We start from the raw sequence: 22,942 nt of genomic DNA on the forward strand, positions 1-22,942 counted from the left end.
TGCCCAATTTACCAGCTGATCAATATCAGACTGTAGCCTGAGACCCAGTAATCCAAGATGGCAGCAGAGTAGGATGCTTCAGCCCGAGTTCATCTGCTCCGTCTGTTTCCTTTTCTTCTTTCTATTCCACTTCTCTTTTCCTTTTCTTTTGTGTTTTTCTTTTGTCCTTCTCCCTTATTTCTTCTCCCGGGCACGGACTCCCAGCCTCAGTCGCCAGGTCTCTGACCCAGTGCAGACCTAATGATGTGGCCTCTTGGCTTGGTGTGGCAGTGTCCTGGCCTGGCAGGGAGACTTTCCAGCCTGACAAGGCAGACTCTTGGTCCAACATGATGGCCTCTCAATTCGATATGGTGGCCTCTCGGGCCAGCATGCTCGACTGTCAGCCCAGCGTGATGGTCACTCGGCCTAGTGTGGCGATCTCTGAGTGTCCCAGCGTGGTTGTCTCTCAGCTCACATAGTGGTCCTTTCTGTATATGGTGGTCTCTCCACCCGGGAAGGCCTCAGTGTGGACTTCCGGTCTCGAGATGATGACTTAAAGTGTGATCCCATGGTAGCTAAGTTCTTAAGAAATGCTGTAATGCTTGAACTTTCAGCTTTATTTCTTCATTTTCTACTTAAAACTAAAAAGATCTGCAACGTGTAACTTTGAACTTTATTCTTTCTTTCTACCTTGTTCTTACGATTCTGTACTGAGGTCCTTGTACCTAAGATGGCACCTTGTGAGGTGACGTTACATTCTTTTCACTGTACTCCAATACTTTTGTACTCGAGTACACGTGACAATAAACTAAAATAAATATCAAATCAATATCAATAACACCACCAATTTATGTGGCCTCTGAAAACTTTCTAATTATACAATCACAGTCAATTTGTTGATGCACATTACAAACAGCAAGGATCCCAGCCCCAATCCCTGTCTTACACCACTGGTCACAAGCTTCCAATCACAAAGACAACCTGCCACCATCACTCTTTGCCTCATATTTGGATCCAATTTGCCAAAATGCCTTGGATCCCATGGGCTCTTACCATAACTCCAGGAAAGGCAAGAGAGATAGGCAAGTAGTGCAGGAGTCTTCTGTGGCTATCCCCATTTCAAACAAGTATGCTGTTTTGGAAAATATAGGGGATGATGGAAACTCAGGGGTACTTAGCATGAGCAGCCAAGTTTCTGGTATTGACACTGGCTCTAATGTAATGAGAGTTACATCGGGTTCCAAACGATCGACTGTGTTAGGGGACTCTCTAGCCCGAGGTACCTTACTCACAATGAACATCTCCGGACAAGTTGGTGAGGTCCCACAGACAGGAAACAAATTACGAGATAAATCTATTCATAGAGTCATAGAGATGTACAGCACGGACACAGACCCTTCAGTCCAACCAGATATCCCAAAACCCAATCAATCCCACCTGCCAGCACCCAGTCCATATCCCTCCAAACCCTTCCTATTCATATACCCACCCAAATGCCTCTTAAATGTTGCAATTGTACCAGCCTCCACTACTTCCTCTGGCAGCTCATTGCATACATGTACCACCCTCTGTGTGAAAGAGTTGCCCCTTAGGTCTCTTTTATATCTTTCCCCTCTCACCCTAAACCTATGCCCACTCGTTCTGGATTCCCTGACCTCAGGGAAAAGACTTTGTCTATTTACCCTATCCATGCCCCTCATAATTTAGTATAACCTCTATAAGGTCACCACTCAGCCTCCGACGCGTCAGGGAAAACAGCCCCAGCCCGTCCAGCCTCTCCCTGTAGATCAAATCCTCCAACCCTTGGCAACATCCTTGTAAATCTTTCCTGAACCCTTTCAAGTTTCACAACATCTTTCCGATAGGAAGAGACGAGAATTGCACGCAATATTCCAACAGTGGCCTACCCAATGGCCTGTACAACTGCAAAATGACCTCCCAACTCTTGTACTCAATACTCTAACCAATAAAAAAAAGCATACCAAACACCTTTGAGCAGGATACCTGAGGGAATCTCTTCAGAATGGGGATCTTGTCAAGCCACGGAAGGTGGGAGTGGGGGTGTGGTGGTGGTGGAGCCTCAAATGATGGTGCCAGAGACTGTGCAGCTTTCAGCAGTGCACCACAGTCTCAGCCTGGATTCTGTGCTCTCATTTCTGAGGTGGCTTTCAAAGCTTCCACATCCTCCTTATAATGTGATGACCAGAACTATACACAATACTTCAAGTGCGGCCGCACTAGAGTTTTGTACAGCTGTAGCATAACCTCATGGTTCCAGAACTCGATCCCTCTATTAATAAAATCTATGACACGTAGCAAGTTGGATCCAAACTTAATTTGGTGGTAAGAAACGAAGGATGGTGATAGAAGGCTGTTTCTGTGACAGGAAGCTGTGCCACAAGGATTTATGCTGGGTCCTTTCTTATTTGTGATTTGCGTATAAACATCATTAAAAATGTGGGGGAAATGTAAAGTAAATTTGCGGATGATACAACGTTTGGCAAATCGGTTAACAGTGAGGAAGGCGGTCTTATGTTCCAGGAGTTTCGAGATGCAGTTGTTAAATGGACAGATAGCGGGAGTTGAAATTAACCATGGAAAGCATAAGTTGATGCTCTTTTGAAGTAACACGTCAAGGGAGATCTCAATGAATGGCAGGACCCAGAGGAACAGAGCAACCTTGCTTGCCGGTCCACAGATCTGTGAAGGAAGCATAATATAATGGTTAAGAAGACAGACACAACTTTATAAGTTAAGGCAAAAATGATAAAAGCAGGAAAAGTGGTGTCTCGGGTAGACAAGGTGGTGAAGAAAGCATTTGGCACTCTTGCCTTCATTAGTCAGAATATCGATTACTGGAGTTGAGATATCATGTTGTAGCTGAACAGAACACTGATGAGACCATGTTCAGAAGACTGCTTACAACTCTGGTCACCTTCTACAAGAAGGATGTTGTGAAACTGGAAAGGATGAGAAAAAGATTTGCAAGGATATTGCTGCGACTAGAGGGCTTGAATTATACTGGGAGACTGATTCGGCAGGTTATTGTTTTTCTTCCAGGACTGTTCGAGGCTGAGAATGACCTTCTCGTAGTTTATAAAAGCATGAGAGGCTTGGACTAGCCCATGTCTTTTCCCTGAGATTGGGGAGTCCTGAACTAGAGGAAATAGGTTTAAGTTGACAGACACTGACCCAAACTGATCAAGGGGCAGAGAATGACAGAAAATATATTTGGATTTCCAACAGGCATCAGTTCTGGTCAGTCTTTGATTTAAAAATTGAGCATTATCTTTGGTAAAAAATAGTTTGGAAGGTAAATTGGGAATGGAACGTAATGGGTATTCAAATTGAGTAATGTACAGGTGGTCAGTGTGTGGATAAAATATTGTCCAATGGAGCATAAAGTGGAGTGCGCGATGTTTGTCAGGAAAAATCAGTAAAGATCCTTTAATTTAATGCGATATTGCAGTACTCTGAAATACAGTGGGATATGAATCACATTGACTTAGTCTACAGGGGCAGCAAATGTTTAGAAAGACAAAATAATTAGTTTTTCATTTGTTCAGCAGTGACTGATCCAGTATTTATTCCCAATTCCTATCAGCACTTGAGAAGGTGAGAGGGAATTGCCTGATCGAAACACGACACTTCATAAAACTAATTTGTTTAAGAGAAACATAATATAGCAATTATTAAACTGATGCTTTCTCTTTTCTGGCTCCCAGTTTAATGCTGAGATTCTCCAGTAATTATTGCTCTTGTTTCAGATTTCGATCATCTGCAGTTTTTTTTGTAAGGTTTCGTGATCTGGATGATCTGAGATTTCTGATGAATAGAATGTTGCAGGCTGTCGAGAATGTGACAGCAGAATCAAACTGAGTTGTGCATCATATAATTTTCCGAAGCAGATGAGCTGAGGTTGAATAGAGTTAAAGAGTGTGGCACTGGAAAAGGACAGCCTGACAGTCAGCATCTGAGGAGCTTGGGAGTCGTCATTTCAGGCATAAGCTGTTCACCAGGAATACTAGAAACGCCGACTCTCCTCAGATGTTGCCTGACCGGCTGTGCTTTTCCAGCACCACACTTTTTGAAAATGATCTCTCGTATCTGCAGTCCTCACTTTCTTCTGAGGTGAGGTAGAGTCAGGTCCTGTTCCTGAGATGTAATGACAATCTTGCAATGGTAGTGTGGATATGTATTTGCAAGCTCATCTTGGAGGCAAATCATTCACCAAAATTTCAAGTGAAGATGGAAAGTTTGGGGAGAGAAATCTATCTCTAGTGGTGGGGTCTGACTAAGGTGGCAGAAATGGCAGAGGATGATGCATTATATCCGGAGATTAGTGGGGTAGAAGGTGATGATCAAGGGGGTTACATCGTTGCTGTGGGTGGAGGAGTGGGGTTCAAGGGCAGGAGTGTGGGAAGCTGAGGAGATGTGCTGGAGGTCTTTGTTGAGCCAATGGGAACATCCGGATTCAACGCATCATCCTCTGCCATTTCCGCCACCTACTGTCTGACTCCAGCACCAGAGAGATAGTTCCCTCCAACCCCTTCGCAACTTCCTTGTTAGATCCAGACCCCCAACCAACCATCCTCCACTCCCAGCAGCTTCCCTTGCCACTGCAGGAGGTGTAAAACCGAGGCCCATACCTCCTAATCACCTCCATCCAAGGCCCTAAAGAATAATTTCGCATGCAACAGAGATTCTCCTGCATATCCACACACGTCATTTACAGTATACTGTTCTCAATGTGATCTCCTCGACATTGGGGAGAGAGGAAGCCAATTCGTGGAACGTTTCAGAGAACATCTCTGGGACACACGCACTAAACCCACCCACCACCTGTGGGAAAACACTCCTACTCCCACTCCCACTCTGTCAAAGACACACAAGTTCTGGGCCTCCTCCAGCGCCAAATTCTAGCCATCTGGCATTTCAAGGAAAAACATCTAATTTTTCGCTTTGGGATCCTCCAACCACATGAGATCAATTTTGTCTGTTTCTTCATTTCCTCTCCCCCACCCCATGCCTGCTCCAACCCTCCAACATGGCTCCGCCCTCTTGAAATTCTCTAACTGTCCATCTTCATTTCCACCTATCTTCTCCACCCTCATCTCCGACCTATCACCAGCACCCCTAACCTTCATCCACCTTGTCCCTAGCCCTAACCCCCCCCTCCCCCCCATTCCCATTTTACTCTCAAGTTCCCTTGCACCCACGTCCCCCCCACATTCTGAAGAAGAGCTTATTTTCGAATCTTCGACTCTTCTGCCCTTCGGGTTCTGCCTGACGAGCTGTGCTTTTCCAGTACCACAATCTTTGACTCTGATTTCCCCCATCTGCAGTCCTCACTTTCTCCCTGTAGTATCATGCGTTATCCTCACTACTTGACTCCTCCTTTATTTTGTCTCCTCTACAGACTTGGCGATAGTACCTTCACTTCTGTCATCCACATCCTTTGTATACCAGTAGGCCATAAATAGCTGCGGTCCTGTGGGACTCCACAATAACAACTTGTCACCATGCAAATTATGTCTGTATCTTAACTCTCTGCCTTGTGCACATCAGCCAAGCTTCAATCAATTCACATGGTTGTTTCATGGGTTCTTATCTTAGGAAGTAGTCTCATGCTCAAAACTGTACTGAATGCTTTCAGGAAATCCAAATATATTTCTGTTGGCTTCCCCCTTATATATCTTGAAGAAGTCTTAATAAACTTGTTATCTATGATTTCGCCTTCACAAACCATGCTGGCTCTGCTTGACTGTATCATTTATTTCAAGATGCTTTGTTAGTCCACCGTTAATAATGCAATATACCATTTTCCCAATGACAGAGTAGGTTGTGAAAAGTGAGCTGCATTAACTTGGTAGTTTGTGGGGTTGGGCACTCAGAAAATGTGACTGTGAAAGCTCCTGAAAAGCCAACTGGTTCATTAATGTCATGCAGGGAGGGAACCTTCCATCCGGTGTGCTCAGAGAGACTCTGCCCTCCATGGGATTGTGGGAAGTGGGGTGTCAGTTGGGAATAGAGGGTGCTGGAAGTAGGAGCTGGTGGATGAGAATGGTTATATTGACCAATGGCTCAAACGGAACTTTAGCAAAATTTCCCAAACCAGCCGCTTCCACCACCATGAAGGACCCGGGGAGCATGTGTATGTCAGCATCACCACGTCCATGCTTCCTCCCATTCACAAAAGTTCTAATATTCAGTACCGGATACATAGAAATTTCCTCCAATTCAGTCTAGAGCTCAGGAGCATAGTCTGAGAATTAGGGCTACACCGAGCAGGAGAGGTATAAGGTAGCAATGCTACACAGCAGGTGGCAGAGGTTTGGAACATTCTTCTATAAACAGCACTTGATGCTCCATTAATCATTTAGTAGTATTAAATCTGAGACTGACAAACATTTGTTCAGCGAAGGTATTCAGGGTTAAGTGGCAAATGCAGCAATATGGATTTAGGTCACAGACCAGTCGTAATTTCATTCAATGATGGGACAAGCTCAAGGAGCTGAATGGATACGCCTGATCCTTTGTTCACTGATAGCTACTGACTTCAGTCCCTGTCACAAAATTCCTAACTTCAAATGTATCACTGGCTCTAGTAACTGTCCGAACCAGCATCATCTCACTTTCAAGTTCCATTTCCATTTCATGCACACGGCCTAACTCCAGCGCAGTCTCAGCTGCATGTGTCGAAAATCCAATACAGTCCTTTGTAATCTCAAGACTGAATGACCCTAACACATTCCTGGTCCACCTCCCACTTCTGACCTCCCTGTAATCATGAACTCATCCAACACCCCGTTGCCCGTGTGCGCACTCACATTTAATCATGTTATCCTCACCGTCAGCTCACTAACCTGAAGAGCTTGCCAGTTCAGAAAAAACACAATTATTGCCTGTGTTTTTGAATCCCTCCATGATAGCGATCATTCCGATCTCTGTAATATCTGCCAGCCGACAATCTCTCAAGATATCTGTTCAAGCCCAAGTGCAGCCTCTTGAGTGTGCGGTCAGTTAATTTCCCCACCAACAAAGGATGTTTTTTCACTATGAAATTCTTTAAAAAGAAAATCAAAGTAAGCAGTAAGAAATGAAAGTAGAGATACCAGGCCAGGTGCTGTGTTTTTACTGCATTATATGGGAGCTGGTGTACTCTGTTGTGGTTCATAGTGACATCATCCACAGCAAGTTTTGGGTTCTTGAGGAACTCTGGCTCAGATTGATGAGCTGGAGTCTGATCTCTGAACACTGACGCACATGAGGGAGGGGGAAGAGTTACCCGGATGCTCTGTTTAAAGAGCAGTCACACTCCTTAGATTAACTACCTCGAATGTGGTCAGTGGTCAGGGACAGAAGGGTGTGACTAGGAGTTAAGCAGGTAGAGGGAACCAGAGGGTAGTGCTGAACAAGCCTCAGCCATTCAGCTTGTCAAACAGGTTTGAGACTCTTGTTCCCTGTGTGGGTGAGAGTAGAGGCTGTAGGGAGAATGAGCGAACTGACGTAGCACTGTGGGAGAGAGAGCCATTCAAGAGACGATGAGCGAAGTGAGAAAAAAATGCAGGTGTAAACAGTCATAGTGTAGTCAAGGGGATAGCCACCTATCCATTTTGACAGAATCAAGAGTTCCGAAGGCTGTGTTGCCTGTCTGATGCCCCTGGTTAGGATTTCTCATCTGGACTGCAGAGGAACTTGGACTGTAAGAGGAATGATCCAGTTGTTGATACAGGTGGAAAAAGGGAAGAGGCTCTGCTGCAGGAATATGAGTATCCTGGCACTAAATTAAAGAGCAGAAACAAAAAGGTATTAATCACTGGATTTCTACCTGATCCACAAGAATATTGGTACAGCGTCACAAGATTAAAGACATAAATATGAGGCTCAAAGATTGGTGTGGGTGTAATGTGTTCAAAGTCATTGAATGTTAGCGGCAGCACTCAGGAAGGATGTAGCTGTTCCAATGGGACCACCTGAATCCGGCCGGGACCAGAGCCCTTGTGAATCATACAACTCAGGTCTGTGGATCGGGCTTTAAAATAAATCGTTGGTGTTGGTTGCAGCTGTGTGGAACGTTATGGGAAATAGTTAAACTGGGGGTGGTGGCGTGGGGCTCAGCAGAGTTTAAAGTTTCCACAATACGTAATAGGGCAGAAATTGTGGACAGGATCATGAATCTAACTTCAGGCAGAGCAGAAATGAGAAGGGGGCAATCAACACAGGACTGAGGGTGCTTTATTTAAATACATGCATGATATGAACCAAGGGAAATTAGCTTGTAGTACAGATTGGAATTGACAGGAACGTTATTGTGGGAATCACAGAGATGTGGCTGCAAGTGGGTCAGAGCTGGGACCAAAACATCCAAGGATACACATTGTATGAAAAAGAAGCAGATGGACAGGAAGGGACGAAAGATGAAACTTGTGTAGAAGCCTCCTCTCAGTCATCAGGATGTGTGGAAGAAAATAAATCAGGAGATAGCAAAGGCATATCAGAAATGCACTATTGCAATATTCTTGGGGACTTCAATATGCCGGTGGGCTGGGAAAATTAGCTTGAAAGTGGATCTCAGGAAAAGGAATTGGTGGAAAGTCTCTGAGATTTGTTTAGAGCTGACTGGTGGAGAATTACTAACAAACAGGGAATTCTCGATCTAGCGATATGTAAGGAGATAGTTTTCATTAGGGAGCTCAAGGTATAGGAGCCCCGAGGGGACAGTGATCATAATATAACAGTGTTCACTGTGCAGTTTGAGGGAGGGAAGATTGTATCAGATGGAAATGTATTACAGTTGAGTAAATATAACAACAGAGACATGAGGGAAGTGATGATCCGAGTTGGTTGGAAGGGGGAGCCTTGCAAAGACGTCAGTGGAGTAGCAACCACAGGAGTTTCTGGGGTAATTCAGGAGCAACGGCAGAAATTCATCTCAAGGAACAAGAAACATACCAGAGGCAGGATGAGGCAACCATGAGGCAACAAGAGGCATCAGGGAGAGCAGAAAAGCAAAAGGAATATCATGGAGTGCAGTGAAGGTTACTGGAAGCCAGACGATTTTGAAGTCTTCAAAAAATACGACAGAGGAGGACTGAAAAAGCAATAAGAGGGAATGAGATGATATGTTACAATAAGCTAGCTAGTAATATAAAACAAGAATGCAAGAGCTTTTTAAAAGATATCTGAAAGGTTACAGAGAGGCAAGAGTGGACCACAGGAAAATGCGCTGCCGAAGTAGTAATGGTGAACAAAGAAACGGTGGAGTGACTAAATAGATGCTTTGAATCAATTCTCACATCAGAAGAAATCAGCAGCAAAACAGAATGTTAAGAGAGACATCAGGCACGGATGAGGGCACTGGCCATTACTAAGCAGAAGTTGCTAAGGAGTTGAAAGGTCGAAGTGGGATAAATCGCCCAGACTGGTGAGACTACACCCCAGAGTTCTTAATGAAGTATCTGAGGAGATTGGCGAGGCATTGATGTTGATCCATCAGAAATTACAGGGGTCATAGAGTGTTTAAAGAGGAAGGAGGCAGAAGCTGGAAACTATAGAGAGGGTATCCTGATCTCAGTAGTTGGTAGGTTTGAGAGTCGCTTATTATGAATGAGTTGATACCTTACTTGGCAGTTCATGGCAAAATTGGGCAGAGTCAGCATGTAATAAGCAAGTTAGACACCGGAGGTTCAGTGGACATGATCTATTTTCATTTCCAGAAGGCCTTTGTCAAGGCACTGACAGCAGGTTGTTAAATAAGAAGTGAGGTTTGTGACCCATGACCTTCCCTTGACGAAATCATGCTGAATATCCGAAATCAAACCGTTGCTTTCTAGATAATTATAAATCCTATCTCTTATAATCCTATCTCTTATAATCCTTTCCAAACTTTTTCTGACAATAGACCTTTGGCTCACTGGTCTATAATTACCTGGGTCATCTCTACTGCCCTTCTTGAACAGGGCAAATGGCACACCATATGCAAACCTCCACTCCTCTGCTACTAAATCTGTAGACAATCTCGACTCAAAGATCAAATACAAAGGCTCCACCACCTCCTCCATAGCTTCCGAGAGAATCCTCGGATAAATACAATTCGTCGCAAGGGCCTTGTCCACTTTCACTCCTTCTAGAATTGATAACACATTTTCCTTACTAATCTCGATCTCTTCTGGTCTAATATCACAGATCTCATCTTCTATACGACAATATTCTCCTTTTGCTGAGTGAAAGCCATTGAGAAATATGAATTTAACACCTTTTCTATCTCAACAGAGTCCACATGCAACTTCCCACTTCAGTCTTTGACTGGCCTTGTTCCTACCCTAATCATCCTTTTATTGCACACATACCTGTACAAGGCTTTCGGGTTCTCCTTTATACTACCTGCTAAAGACTGATCATGTCTGCTCTTTGCTCTTCTTGAGTCTTTCTTTCAACCTTCCTCTCTAATGTGTAACGCTCCATCGCCTCATCTGAACCATCATGGCTCATCGTCACATATCCCTCCTTCTTCCGCTTAACAAGAGGTGCAATGTTTGTGCGAAGATTTGTAGCTCGGGTGCTCGTTGTTGTGGTTCTGTTCGCTGAGCTGGAAGTTTTTGTTGCAAACGTTTCGTCCCCTGGCTAGGCGACATCATCAGTGCTTGGGAGCCTCCTGCGAAGCGCTTCTTTGATGTTTCCTCCGGTGTTTATAGTTTATAGTTGTCAACCGGAAGCGGCAGGGACAGACCACGATAAACACCGGAGGAAACATCAAAGAAGTGCTTCGCAGGAGGCTCCCAAGCACTGATGATGGCGCCTAGCCAGGGGACGAAACGTTTGCAACAAAAACTTCCAGCTCGGCGAACAGAACCACAACAAGAGGTGCAATTTCTGCAGTAAACCACGGTTCCCTGAGCTTATCATTACCTCCCTGCCTGACAGCGACATACCTGTCAAGGATATGCAATGTCTGTTCCTTTAACCAGCTCCACATTTCAATTGTCCCACTCCCCTACACCGATCTATGTATCCTAAGTCTTGCCTAATCGCATTATAATTGCCATTGTCCAATCGATAATTCTTGCCCTTTGGCAGGTACTATCCCTTTCCATCGCGAAACTAAATGAATTATGGTTAGTCTCTCCAAAGTTCTCACCTACAACTAAATCAAACACCTAGCCTGCTTCATTACCAAGAACCAGATCAAGTTGTCCTCCTGTCTTGTTGGCCCTTCGACATACTGAGTCAGAAAACCCTCTTTCACACATTGGACAAAAAACTGATCCATCCGACGTACAAGAGTTATAGCTTTTCCAGTCAATGTAAGGCAAGTTTAAGTCCCCCATAATGACCACCCTGTTCCTTTCACTCATAGACAGAATCATTTTGATAATCCTCTCCTCCACCTCCCTGGAACTCTGCGGAGGTCGATAAAACATTCGCAGCAGTGTGACCTCTCCTCGTCTGTTCCTAACGTCAGCCTGTACTAACTCAGTAGACGTGTCCTCGTCAAAAGTTCTTTCAGCCACCGTTATTCTATCCTTGACTAACGAGTCAATGTCACCCCCTCTTTTATTGCCTTGCCTGTTCTTAATGAAAGATCTAAACCCTGGAACCTGCAACATCCATTCCTGACACTGGTCTATCCATGTCTCCGAAATGGCCGCAACATCGAAGTCCCAGGTACTTACCTATGCTGGAAGCTCACCTACCTTATTTCAGATACTTCTGGAGTTGAAGTAGACACACTTCAAACCAGCTTGCGATCTGCCAGCACATTACTGGAAGCGTGACATCCTGTCCATGTCCTCCATACTCTTATCTTCCTGTACACTGGAACTACACCCCAGGCTCCCATCCCTCGCTGAGCTAGTTTAAACCCACTCAAATAGCACCAGCAAATTTCCCACCCACGATGTTAGTACCTCTCTGGTTCAAGTGAAGACCGTCCTGTTTGTAGAGGACTCACCTTCCCCAAAATGAGCCCCAATTATCCAAGTACCTGAAACCCTCCCTCCTGCACCATCCCTGCAGCCATATGTTCAACTGATATCACTCCCTATTCCTTGCCTCACTCTCACGTGGCACGGGTAACAAGCTAGAGGTAACAACTGTTTGTTTTAGCTGTCAGCTTCCATTCCAGCTCCCTGAAATCCTGCCTTCCATCCCTATCCCACTTTCTACCGATGTTGTTGATTACTACGTGGACCACGACATAGGGCTGGTCACCCTGTCCCCTCAGGACCCCAAAGAAACGATCTGAGACATCACGGACCCTGACACCTGGGCGGTAACACACCAACTATGAGTCTCGTTCATTCCCAACACACCTTCCATGTGAGCCTCTAACTAATGAGTCCCCAATGACTAATACTCTCCTACTTTCTTTAAATTCCCTTCTGTGCAATAGGGGCAGACTCTGTGCAAGAGACCACCCCATTGCATACCCCTAGTAAGTCGTCCCCCTCAATAGTATTCAAAATGGTCTGCTTGTTTTTCAGAGAACGACTGCAGGGCATCCCTCCACTGATTGTTTTAGCCCTTTCGAACAGTTACCCAGCTTTCTTCATCCTCGGATTAGCTGCATCCCTGTAACTCTTATCTATCACAGGCTCTGCCTCCTGAATGATCTGAAGCTCATTCAGCTCCTCCAGTTCCCTAACGTGGTCTTGGAGGAGGGAGAGTTGGACGCCCTTCCTGCAGATGTATTTGAATGGGACACTAATGGTGCCCCTCACAGCAAACATCATGCAGGAGGAACAGTCCTCTCCTTGCACTGCCATCCCTGCTCGGCCCCTTATCAGAATGTAAAAGAAAAGAGAAGCTTACCTGATGTGTCCCTGGTGTTTAAGGATAGAGGAGGTTGTTGGGTGGGAGGCCCTACAAAGGTCGGTCTCAGTTTCTGAAAACCAAACTCACATATAGCTGGAGGGAAATAAGAATAATCCCTCATTTCTCAGAAAACTCTGCTCTCTGATGTCAGATGTAAAGACTCAAATCAGTGACACTCTGCACTCGACAGGCCCCTCAACCAAGCTCCCATCTTTCGTGCTGCTGGTGCTGCAAAACAGAAATCTCATCCTTCTGCAATTCCATCCTGGAGGGTTGTCGAAACTGGGTCATTTAGGGTATTTACAGCTGAGATGCTCAGTTTTAACTCAGTCAGGGAAACAAGGGTCACGGGAAAAAGGCAGAAAGGTAAATACACAGACATGGAGGGTTGTATCATTAGACACAGCTAAGAGGGATAGGGACTGGTGTAGGGATTTACACAGATAGGGAAGGTTGTGTTTTTGGAGAAGGTTACACTGATACAGACAGTGTTAGGGAGTGTTTAATGGACGACAGAGGAGCTCAGAGAGAATGTATTATGGGGAGTGGAGGAGATTACAGACACAGAGATGACTGTCTGGTTGAAAAAAGCTTCGACAGATCGTCAGTGCTGTAAGGCTGGACGGAGGTTATAATAATGAGGGTTGCTAAGACTTAATTACGTTATTGATGTAGAGTAGGTCTCAGCACGTAATTGTCAAAGGGAAGTTGAGAGTGTCCAGATGGGTTTACAGAGATATAAATGTTTATATGAGTTTCAGAAGGGAACAGTGATTGGGCGTGCTGTAACGAATGGCAATAATTATAGGGAGGTTTCAAAGAGCAGGAAGAGGTGACAGTCATATTGATCGTTGTAAAGACTGGAGAAGCTTATAGGCAAGGAGAGTTTTAGAGACTGTAGTAGATCACCGAGGTAAGGAGATTATGAGGGATGAGGCAAGGTTGAAGAGACAGGGATGGTTGACTGGACTGGACAAAGATCTGAATATAGTCTCCGCAGAGTGCCAACAGGCCATTCGGCCCAACAAATAAACAGCAATCCTCTGAAGAGCATCCAACCCAGGCACATCCCTTTACTTATCCGTTAAAATCTGTATTTCTCATGGTTAACTCACCTAAACCATGCATTCCTGAATACAACAGTCAATTTATGCGGGCCAATTGATCGACCGTGCAAATGTCGGACTGTGGGAGGAAACCAGAGCACCTGGAAGAAATCCACACATTCAGGGGGAGAAAATGCAAAGTCCACACACACAGTCGCCCAAGGCTGGAATCGAATCCAATTCACTGACACTGTAAGCATGCACTGCTCACTGAGCGAACCGTGCCATCCCAGTATCTGATTATACAGAGTACTGCAGAGATTAGACCAGGTCACAAAGTTTTCAGGGGATATTGGAACAGGAGGAAAATATTGTCAGAAACATGAGAAGGTTATTTGAACAAAAGGAGAATATAGTCAGGAACATGAGAAAGTTGCATAGATGATATCCATGAAAGGGACTGGAGGAGGTTACAGCAATAGGGAGGGTTGTGGAGATAATTACAGAGGTAGGGATGGTTGGGGAGACTGGATGAAGTTCGCAATACTCAGAGTTGTACACACTGGATGAGGTTACCGAGTTAGCAAGGATTCTATGGACTGGCTGAGATTATAGACAGAGGCAGTTGAAGGAAATGAAAGTTGTTACAACAATTGAGAGGACGTTTCAGACAAATGGATGGTTTTAGTGGCTGCAGGATGTTCGAGAGCGAGGAATACTCGTAGTGACTGGAGTTGTTCAGCGGTAAAGAACATTGTAGTAATGGGAAGAGGTCACCGAGACAGAGAAGACAGTAGAGAGAAGGCAAGGTTACAGATCTTGGGAGGGTTCAAGTGGCTTTAGAACGTTACACATAGGGAGGGTTGGCAGGAAAGGCTGTAGGAACGGGAGGACTCTGGACAGACAGGGAGGTGAAATGAATGGTGGAAGGTTAGAGGTAATCAGGTGCTGTAGGACAGGATGGAGGAGTGCTGTCAGGACTGGAGAAGATTTCAGTGACATCATGTGCTGGAGAGGCTGGAGGAAGGTACACAAATGGGGAGGTCGGTAAGGGCTGGATGTTACAGACAGAGTGGGCTGCAGGTTCTGGACAAGACATGAGGATTTTTGTAGAGTTTGGGGGATAGTGGTTTCAACACTAATTTTAAAATTCATTTCGGGAAAAGATAAGGATAGTGCAGAAGTGACGAGGCCAAATTTCGGGAGACGCCCTAATTGTTAGAATATCACTAACATTGGTCATTATCACTATCATGAGACAGGATCTGGCAAACACAGTCTAGGAGGAACTATATGCAATTGCGTTCATATTCGGAAAGAGGAAGTATGTTGAAGTGATGCGGTGAGAATTCAAGTCTCATGTGTTCCCTGAAGAGTGAATGTCAAAGGCAGTAACTCCAGCAAATACTGGTCAAGCAATATCGGGAGCTTGATAAAGAAATACAGTGCAATGAAAACAGTTGAAGCCCTTCAAAAGTATAGAGTGTGCAAGGGAGTCCTTAAAAATGACGGGCAAAGAATTGTCATGAAATAACCTTGGCAGATACTGTTAAGGAAAGGCCACAAAGTATTTTTTGAGTGTAGTTAGACAAAGAGGATTCGAAAGTAAAGAGTGTGGCCCGTTGAAAACCAAAGGGACATTCTGTGCTTGGAGCCAGAGAAAGTAGCTGAGGTCTTCAATGAATACGTCCCATCTGTACTGACACAGGAGAAAGGCATTGTAGCCGGGGATTTCAGTCGGGATGGTGATGTTTGAGAGCATGTCAAGATCAATAAGGAGGAGATATTAAATGTCTTCACAGGCATAAAGGTGGAGAAATCCCCAGTGCCCAATGAAATGTATCCAAGGCTGCTATGGGAGGTAAGGGAGGAAATTGCTGCGTCTCTGGTGGATATTTTTAATACTTTGCTGGCCACAGATAAAGTGCCAAATGACTGGAGGATAGCTAATGTGGTTCCTTTGTTCAAGAAGAGCAGCAGGGATAGGCCAGGTAATTACAGAGCAGATAGTCCGACAGCAGGGGGAGGGAAATTATTGGGAACAATTCGGAGGATGAATCAACACTTGAAAAGGTAGGGATCAACTCGGCTTAGTCATCACAGATTTGTTACAGGAAGATGTCTGAGGAATTCACTTTGGTGTCTAAAAATATTGGTGTCTAAAAATATTGATGAGGGCAGTGTCTAAAAATGGTGTCTAAAAATATTGATGAGGGCAGTGCAGGTGATGTGGTTTACATGGAGTTCATTAAGGCCTTTGACAAGGTCCCACATGGAAGGCTGGTCCAAAAGGGAAGAGCCATTACTATCTAAAGCAAGTTGATAAATTGGATACAAAATTGTTGGATAGACTTCTGCGTGTTTGAAATTCTTTCATCAGCGGGTGTACCACAGGGATCTGTGCAGGAACCATTGCTGGTTATTCTGTCAAATAATAACTCCGATGTGAACGCAGAATGTATCATTAATAGGTTTACAGATGACAGGGAATGTGAAGTAATACGTTGTGGGAATGATAAGTGAAGGACAGACACAATGAATAATTGGTCATTGCAGAGTATTGAGGAACACAGGGAACTTGGTTGACAAGTCCATAGATCCCTGAAGGTGTCAGCACAGGGAGACAGGGTGGGGAAGACACCTGAACTGGGAAAGGAGGGGGAACCCATATCCTGGTGGGGAGAGTTGCTGGAGCTGCTCGAGAGGATACAAACTACTCTGGCAGTGTGTTGCACCTTAAACAGTCGTACGGTTAGAAAGAAGATTGAGGCTGGTACACAAGTTAAAGAGAGCAATTTGAACAGACAAGACAGGCAAGAATAGAGAAGGGAATGGGGAAAACTGATGATTAGACTGCATTTATTTCAATGTAAGGAAGATGAACTCAAGGCATGGATCGGAACATGTGACTGGGATATTATAGCTATTACAGATACAAAGCTTAGGGAGGGGCTGGACTGGCAGCTGATTGCTTGCTGTAGCATCTACCTTGACACATCGAAGGGGAGGCGAGAGAGGATGCCTGGTGTTGGGTTTTGATTGCATGAATGATCACAGCAGTACTTAGAGAATATATTCCTGTGAGGTCACCTAGTGAAGCTATGTTAGAGGAATTATGAAATAAGAATGGGTCATCACTCTGATATGATTGTCCTAAGATAAACACTGAAGCATATAGAGCTATAGGGATGTTGGTCTGGAATACAGTGCATTTCAAATATGTGGAGGGACTATTAGGAAGGGAGGAGGTTACAGGGCGGGAATTGTTATACGAGTTACAAATTATTGAAGGCACTGATCCATGATACATGCCATAGATACAGTGTTGGAGAGGGAACACAGAACAGAAAGATCCCAGGCAGCATTCCCACCCTCTCCTGAGAGGCCCACTTTTCCCTCTGTCGTACAGATGTTCACTAAGACAGCACAGGCCTGATTGATAACTGGGAACTACTGATGTTGTCTCAGTACAAAGTAAGTTAAATTAGATGTGGTGATTGAGTCTGGGGTGTGTCTGTAGTGTGCTCCCCCTCCAGCACTGTACCTATGTCATGTCTTGTTGGCCGATTTGTGGAGCCCTCTTATTGCTCTCTGCTCTGTGCACTGTGAGTGATCTTACCTCACTGCAGGATTTATTGAAGGCTCCAGATCTCCCTACCCATTGTCTCTCTGGCTGACCAACCATCTGCAATGTGGTGATGGACGAGACACCCAGCAGTTGGGAAGTCTACTGAGTGGGGAAATTCCTGCGTACCTGTAGGAGACGGAGAAATAGACAGAATGGGAAATTAGACTGATGCAGTGAGCCTTACATATGGAGAATGGCACTGAGTCCCACAAAGATCTGGAAAATCCCAAGCTCCATCCCTGGCCTGTGCTGCCTTGTCTCTCTGGAATGGAGAGTTATGTTGGCTCAGGATCTGGAGTAGCTGCAAGAGCTCTGTGCCTCCGCACTTCAATGCGTCAGCAGGGAGACCGTCTGCTCCAGCAGCCTTGTTGTTCTTGAGCTGGCGGTCAGCCTTCTCAACTTCGTGTGGGGCTGGGCATTGCTGAGCCTGTGGTGTATAGTATGCTGTGGGATACTTTCAAGGACGCTCGGATCGATGACAGAGTCCTGTTTGAGGAAGCCTCTGAAGTGCTCCCCCAGCGTAGATTAATTGTTTCTTTGTCTTTGATCAGAGTCACTCCATCCTTGGCCAGCAGTGGGGTGGGGCCTGGGGGTTTTGGGTGATAAGGTGGAATTCAAATGGATTATGAAGTTTCACAGTGACCACTCCAAGTCTACCCAACAGTCTGAAATTGAAACAAAGCAAGTTACATGGGAATGAGAGGAGAACAGGGAAAACAGATCAATAGCAAGAAAATATTTTGCAGAAAGAATATTTGGGGACTCGTCAACCGAGGTAGTATAGTCTGAGTTTAGAAACAGGAAAGGAGAGGTCACCCTGTTGGGAGTTTTCTACAGGCCTCCGAATAGTTGCAGAAATGTAGCGGAAAGGATAGCAGAGATGATTCTCGATATGAATGAGAGAGACAGGATAGTTGTCATATGGACTTCAACTTTCCAAATATTAACTAGGAACACTATAGTACGAGTACTATAGATGGGACTGTTTTTGTCCAGTGTGTGCAGGAGGGCTTCCTGACTCAGTTTGTAGACAGGCCAACAAGGGGCGAAGCCACATTAGATTTGGTACTGGGTAATGAACTCAGCCAGGTGTTAGACTTGGAAGTACGTGAGCACTTTGGTGACAGGGATCACAATTATGTTATATTTACTTTAATGATAGAAAGGGATAGGTGCATACCACTGGGCAAGAGTTACAGCTGGGGGAAAGGCAATTATGATTCGATTAGGCAACAGTTAGGAAGCATAGAATGGGGAAGGAAACTGCAGGGGATGGGCACATTAGAAATGTGGAGCTTATTTAAGGAAAAACTCCTGTGTGTCCGAGATAAGTATGTACCTGTCAGGCAGGGAGGAAGCTGTAGAGCGCGGGAGCCGTGGTTTATGAAGGAAGTGGAATCTCAGGTAAAGAGGAAGAAGAAGGCTTATGTTAGGATGAGATGTGAAGGCTCAGTTAGGGCGCTTGAGGGTGACAAGGTAGCCAGGAAATACCTAAAGAGAGAGCTCAGAAGAGCCAGGAGGAGACATGAGAAGTTGTTGGCGGATAGGATCAGAGTAAACCCGAAGGCTTTCTATAGGTATTTAAGGAATAAAAGAATGACGAGAGCAAGATTAGGGCCAATCAAGAATTGTAGTGGGAAGTTGTGTGTAGTCAGAGGGGACAGGGGAAGCACTAAATGAATATTTTTCAACAGTATTCACTCTAGAAAACGACAATGTTGTCGAGGAGAATACTGAGATACTGGCTACTAGACTAGGTGGGATTGAGGTTCACAAGGAAGAGGTATTAGAAATCCTGCAGTGTGTGAAAATGGACAAGTCTCCTGGGCCGGATGGGATTTATCCTAGGATCATCTGGGAAGTCAGGGAGGAGATTGCCGAGCCTTTTGCATTGATCATTAAATCGTTATTGTCTAAAGGAATAGTGCCAGAAGACCAGAGGATAGCAAATGTGGTTCTCCTGTTCAAGAAGGGGAGTAGAGACAACTCTGGTAATTATAGACCAGTGAGCCTTACTTCAGTTGTTGGTAAAGTGTTGGAACAGGTTCCAAGAGATAGGACTTATCATCATCTAGAAAAGAATAAATTGATTAGGGATAGTCAGCACAGTTTTGTGAAGGATAGGTCTTGCCTCATAAACCTTATTGAGTTCTTTGAGAAGGTGACTAAACAGGTAGATGAGAGTAAACTGGTTGATGTGGTGTATATAATTTTCAGCAAGGCATTCGATAAGGTTCCCCAAAGTAGGCTATTGTACAAAATGCGGAGGAATGGGATTTCGGGAGATATAGCAATTTGGATCAGTAATTGGCTTGCTGAAAGAAGACAGAAGATGGTGGTTGATGGGAAATGTTCATCCTGGAGTGCAGTTGCCAAAGGTGTATCGCAAGGGTCAGTGTTGGGTCCACTGCTGTTCGTCATTTTTATAAACGACCTGGATGAGGGCATAGAAGGGTGGTTTAGTAAATTTGAAGACGACATTAAAGTCGGTGGAGTTGTGGATAGTGACGAAGGATGTTGTAGGTTAAAGAGAGACATAGATAAGCTGCAGAGTTGGGCTGAGAGGTGGCAAATTGAGTTTAATGCAGACAAGCGTGAGATGATTCACTTTGATCGGAGGAACCGGAATGCAAAGTACTTGGTTAATGGTAAGATTCTTGGTAGTGTAGATGAGCAGAGAGATCTCGGTGTCCAGGTACATAGATCTGTGAAAGTTGCCACCAAGGTTGACAGGGTTGTGAAGAAGGCATGCAGTGTTTTAGCTTTTATTAACTGAGGGATCGAGTTCCGGAACCATGAGGTCATGCTGCAGCTGTACAAAACTCTGGTGCGGCCTTTCTGGTCACCGCATTATAAAGAGGATGTGGAAGCTTTGGAAAGGGTGCAGAGGAGATTTACTAGGATGTTGCTTGGTATGGAGGGAAGATCTTATGAGGAAAGGCTGAGGGACTTGAGGCTGTTTTCGTTAGAGAGAAGAAGGTTGAGAGGTGACTTATTCGACACATATAAGATAATCAGAGGGTTAGATGAGGTGGACAGGGAGAGCCTTTTTCCAAGTATGGTGACGGTGAGCACGAGGGGGCATAGCTTTAAATTGAGGGATGATAGATATAGGACAAATGTCAGAGGTAGTTTCTTTACTCAGAGAGTAGTAAGGGTATGGAATGTTTTGCCTGCAACAGTAGTAGATTCGCGAATTTTAAGTACATTTAAGTCGTCATTGGACGAGCATATGGACGTACATGGAGTAGTGAGAGTTAGATGGGCTTCAGATTGGTATGACAGGTCGGCGCAACATCGAGAGCCGCTGTAATGTTCCATGTAAAAGGACATTCCATTGGCACGGACAAACTTTGGCAAGAAAGACCAATCAACGACCAATACCTCAGGTCTTTAAGGATTATATTAGAATAAAACAGGCTTCAAAGACAGTCAATAAAAGCTAACAATTCTGAAGGCAGAGTGTCTCAGAAACTGACAAAAGATATTTCAAAATGTTGAGGCAGTGTTAAAGGGAGAGCAAGGGTTATCCTAGTAAGAGGTATGTTGTAGGAAGGGGAAACATTGTTGGGCTTTAATGAGATAATAATGGAGACTTGAATGTACTGGAAGTGCTGGCAGACACCTGAAGTGTGATCCGTGCCTCAATAACAATAAAAAGCCGATATGGATTATTGTGGCAGGAGGGGTTCACAGAGTTAGGAAGATAAATATGTGCTGGAGTTGGTTCAAGAGATATGGAAGGTTATGGGACAGGGAAATAATTTCAAATACAGAGCAAGTTGTAGAACACAAAACAGTTTATAGAGATAGAAAAAGTGTCACTGGGGTTCGACTCGACATTAACAGGGCAGGAGGGGATACAGGAGGTTCTATATTGGCATAAGCTTGAGGAACAGCAGGACATCTGGGCCGAAAGACAGTTACAGACATTAGGAATGCTTTAGGGATTGGAGAAAGATACAGCAATAACGGAGGGTTCTTCTGCTTGAGGAAGACATGCCAACGCATACACACAGAACACTCATACCATCACACATACACACAAACATTCACAATCTGCAGGATAAAAATCAGCTCCACGCTGGTGTCAAGTTGTGAAGTAGGGAGGGAAATATGTCCTTTTATTGATGCATTCATGGCATTTGGGTGTCAATGGCTGCACCAGCTTTCATTACCCATTGCTAATTGCAAGAGGGCAGCTCAGAGTCACAATGTTGCTGTTGGTTTGGAAACACATCTCAGCCAAACAGAGTTAGAATGTCAGATGTCCTTCCCTTCAGTGTACAAGTGGACCAGATGAAGTTTTCCTGATGATCATCAATGCTTTTATGGTCATCATTAAATGGTAATAAATGGTCTCACCAATGTCCTGTGCAGTCACTATATGGTGTCCCATCTCTTTCCCCCAAGCTCTGACCAATGAAGGTAAATGGAGCCACATGCCTTCTTCCCCACCCTGTCTACCTGTGATACCACATTCAAGCAACGGTGCTCCTGTACCCATCTGTCTCTCTTTGAAAATACTACACAGGGCTCCACAATTAACTGTTTACAACATACTCCATTTCCCCTGACTAAAATGCAACTCCTTGCATTTAACTAAGTTGAACTCCATCTGCTGCTCCTCAGCTCACTGACCCATCTGATCAACATCCCATGGTAATCCGAGACAATCTTCTTCACTGTACAATCTGTCACCAATTTTAGAGTCACCCGTAAATGTACTAACTATGCCTCCTATATTCTCCTCTAAATCGTTTATATAAATGTAGGAAAACAGTCGATCCAGCACCAATCATTGCCACGCACTACTGGTCACAAGCTCCATTCAGAACAACAAATCCCTACCACCACTCTCTGTCTCCTACTATCAAGCCAAGTTTGTATCCATTAGTGCAGCTCTCCCTGGATCCCACTTTATTAACCAGTCGACCATGCAGAACATTGTCAAAGACATTGTTAGAGACAACATCTACCACACTTCCTCCTGTCCACTTCCTCAAAAACTCAATCAAGTTTGTGGGATTTCATTTCTCACACATAAACCCATTCTGACTATCCATAATCCACCATTGCTTTTTAAAATACATGAAGATTTTCAAATCTATTCCAACAATTCACATACCATTGATGTCTGTCTCAGTGGTCTGTAGACTTCTGGCTTTTCGTTGCAGCCCTGAACTGATGGAACAGCATTAGCCACTCTCCGGTCTTTCAGCACTTCACTTCACCATGGCTGTTGATGACACAAATATCTCTGCAAAGCGTCCTGCAATCTCTTCCCTAGCTTCTCACAGAATCCGAAAAGCCACAAGGTGTTTTATGACAATAGTCAGAGTAAGAGGATTCCCAAATAAGCAGTGGGGCCTGTTAGAAATCAAACGGATAATCAGTGCATGGAGCCAGAGGAAGTAGGTGAGGTCTTCAATGAATATTTCCCATCTACATTCACACAGAAGAAAGACATCGT

The 22,942-nt window shown here is 44.6% G+C and overlaps 1 long non-coding RNA gene and 1 gene segment (V, D, J or C); one reads left to right on the forward strand and one right to left on the reverse strand.

Annotated features, from left to right (window-relative positions):
- LOC148149232 (Ig kappa chain V region Mem5-like) overlaps positions 1-22,942 on the forward strand; it is a 405,056-nt gene that overhangs the window by 58,507 nt on the left and 323,607 nt on the right.
- LOC148149233 (uncharacterized) lies at positions 660-22,773 on the reverse strand. 2 transcript variants are annotated; one of them, XR_015758068.1, is made up of 4 exons: positions 22,598-22,773; positions 17,461-17,595; positions 6,846-7,045; positions 660-2,679 (listed from the first exon to the last, which is right to left on the reverse strand). It is a non-coding gene; the product is annotated as an uncharacterized LOC148149233 (long non-coding RNA). The 2 variants fall into 2 exon arrangements; XR_015758069.1 differs by lacking the exon at positions 6,846-7,045.

Source organism: Chiloscyllium plagiosum, unplaced genomic scaffold, assembly GCF_037043375.1.
Source record: "Chiloscyllium plagiosum isolate Xiang-an unplaced genomic scaffold, Cpla_swu_hap1 HiC_scaffold_9, whole genome shotgun sequence".
In the NCBI taxonomy this organism is placed as follows: domain Eukaryota; kingdom Metazoa; phylum Chordata; class Chondrichthyes; order Orectolobiformes; family Hemiscylliidae; genus Chiloscyllium; species Chiloscyllium plagiosum.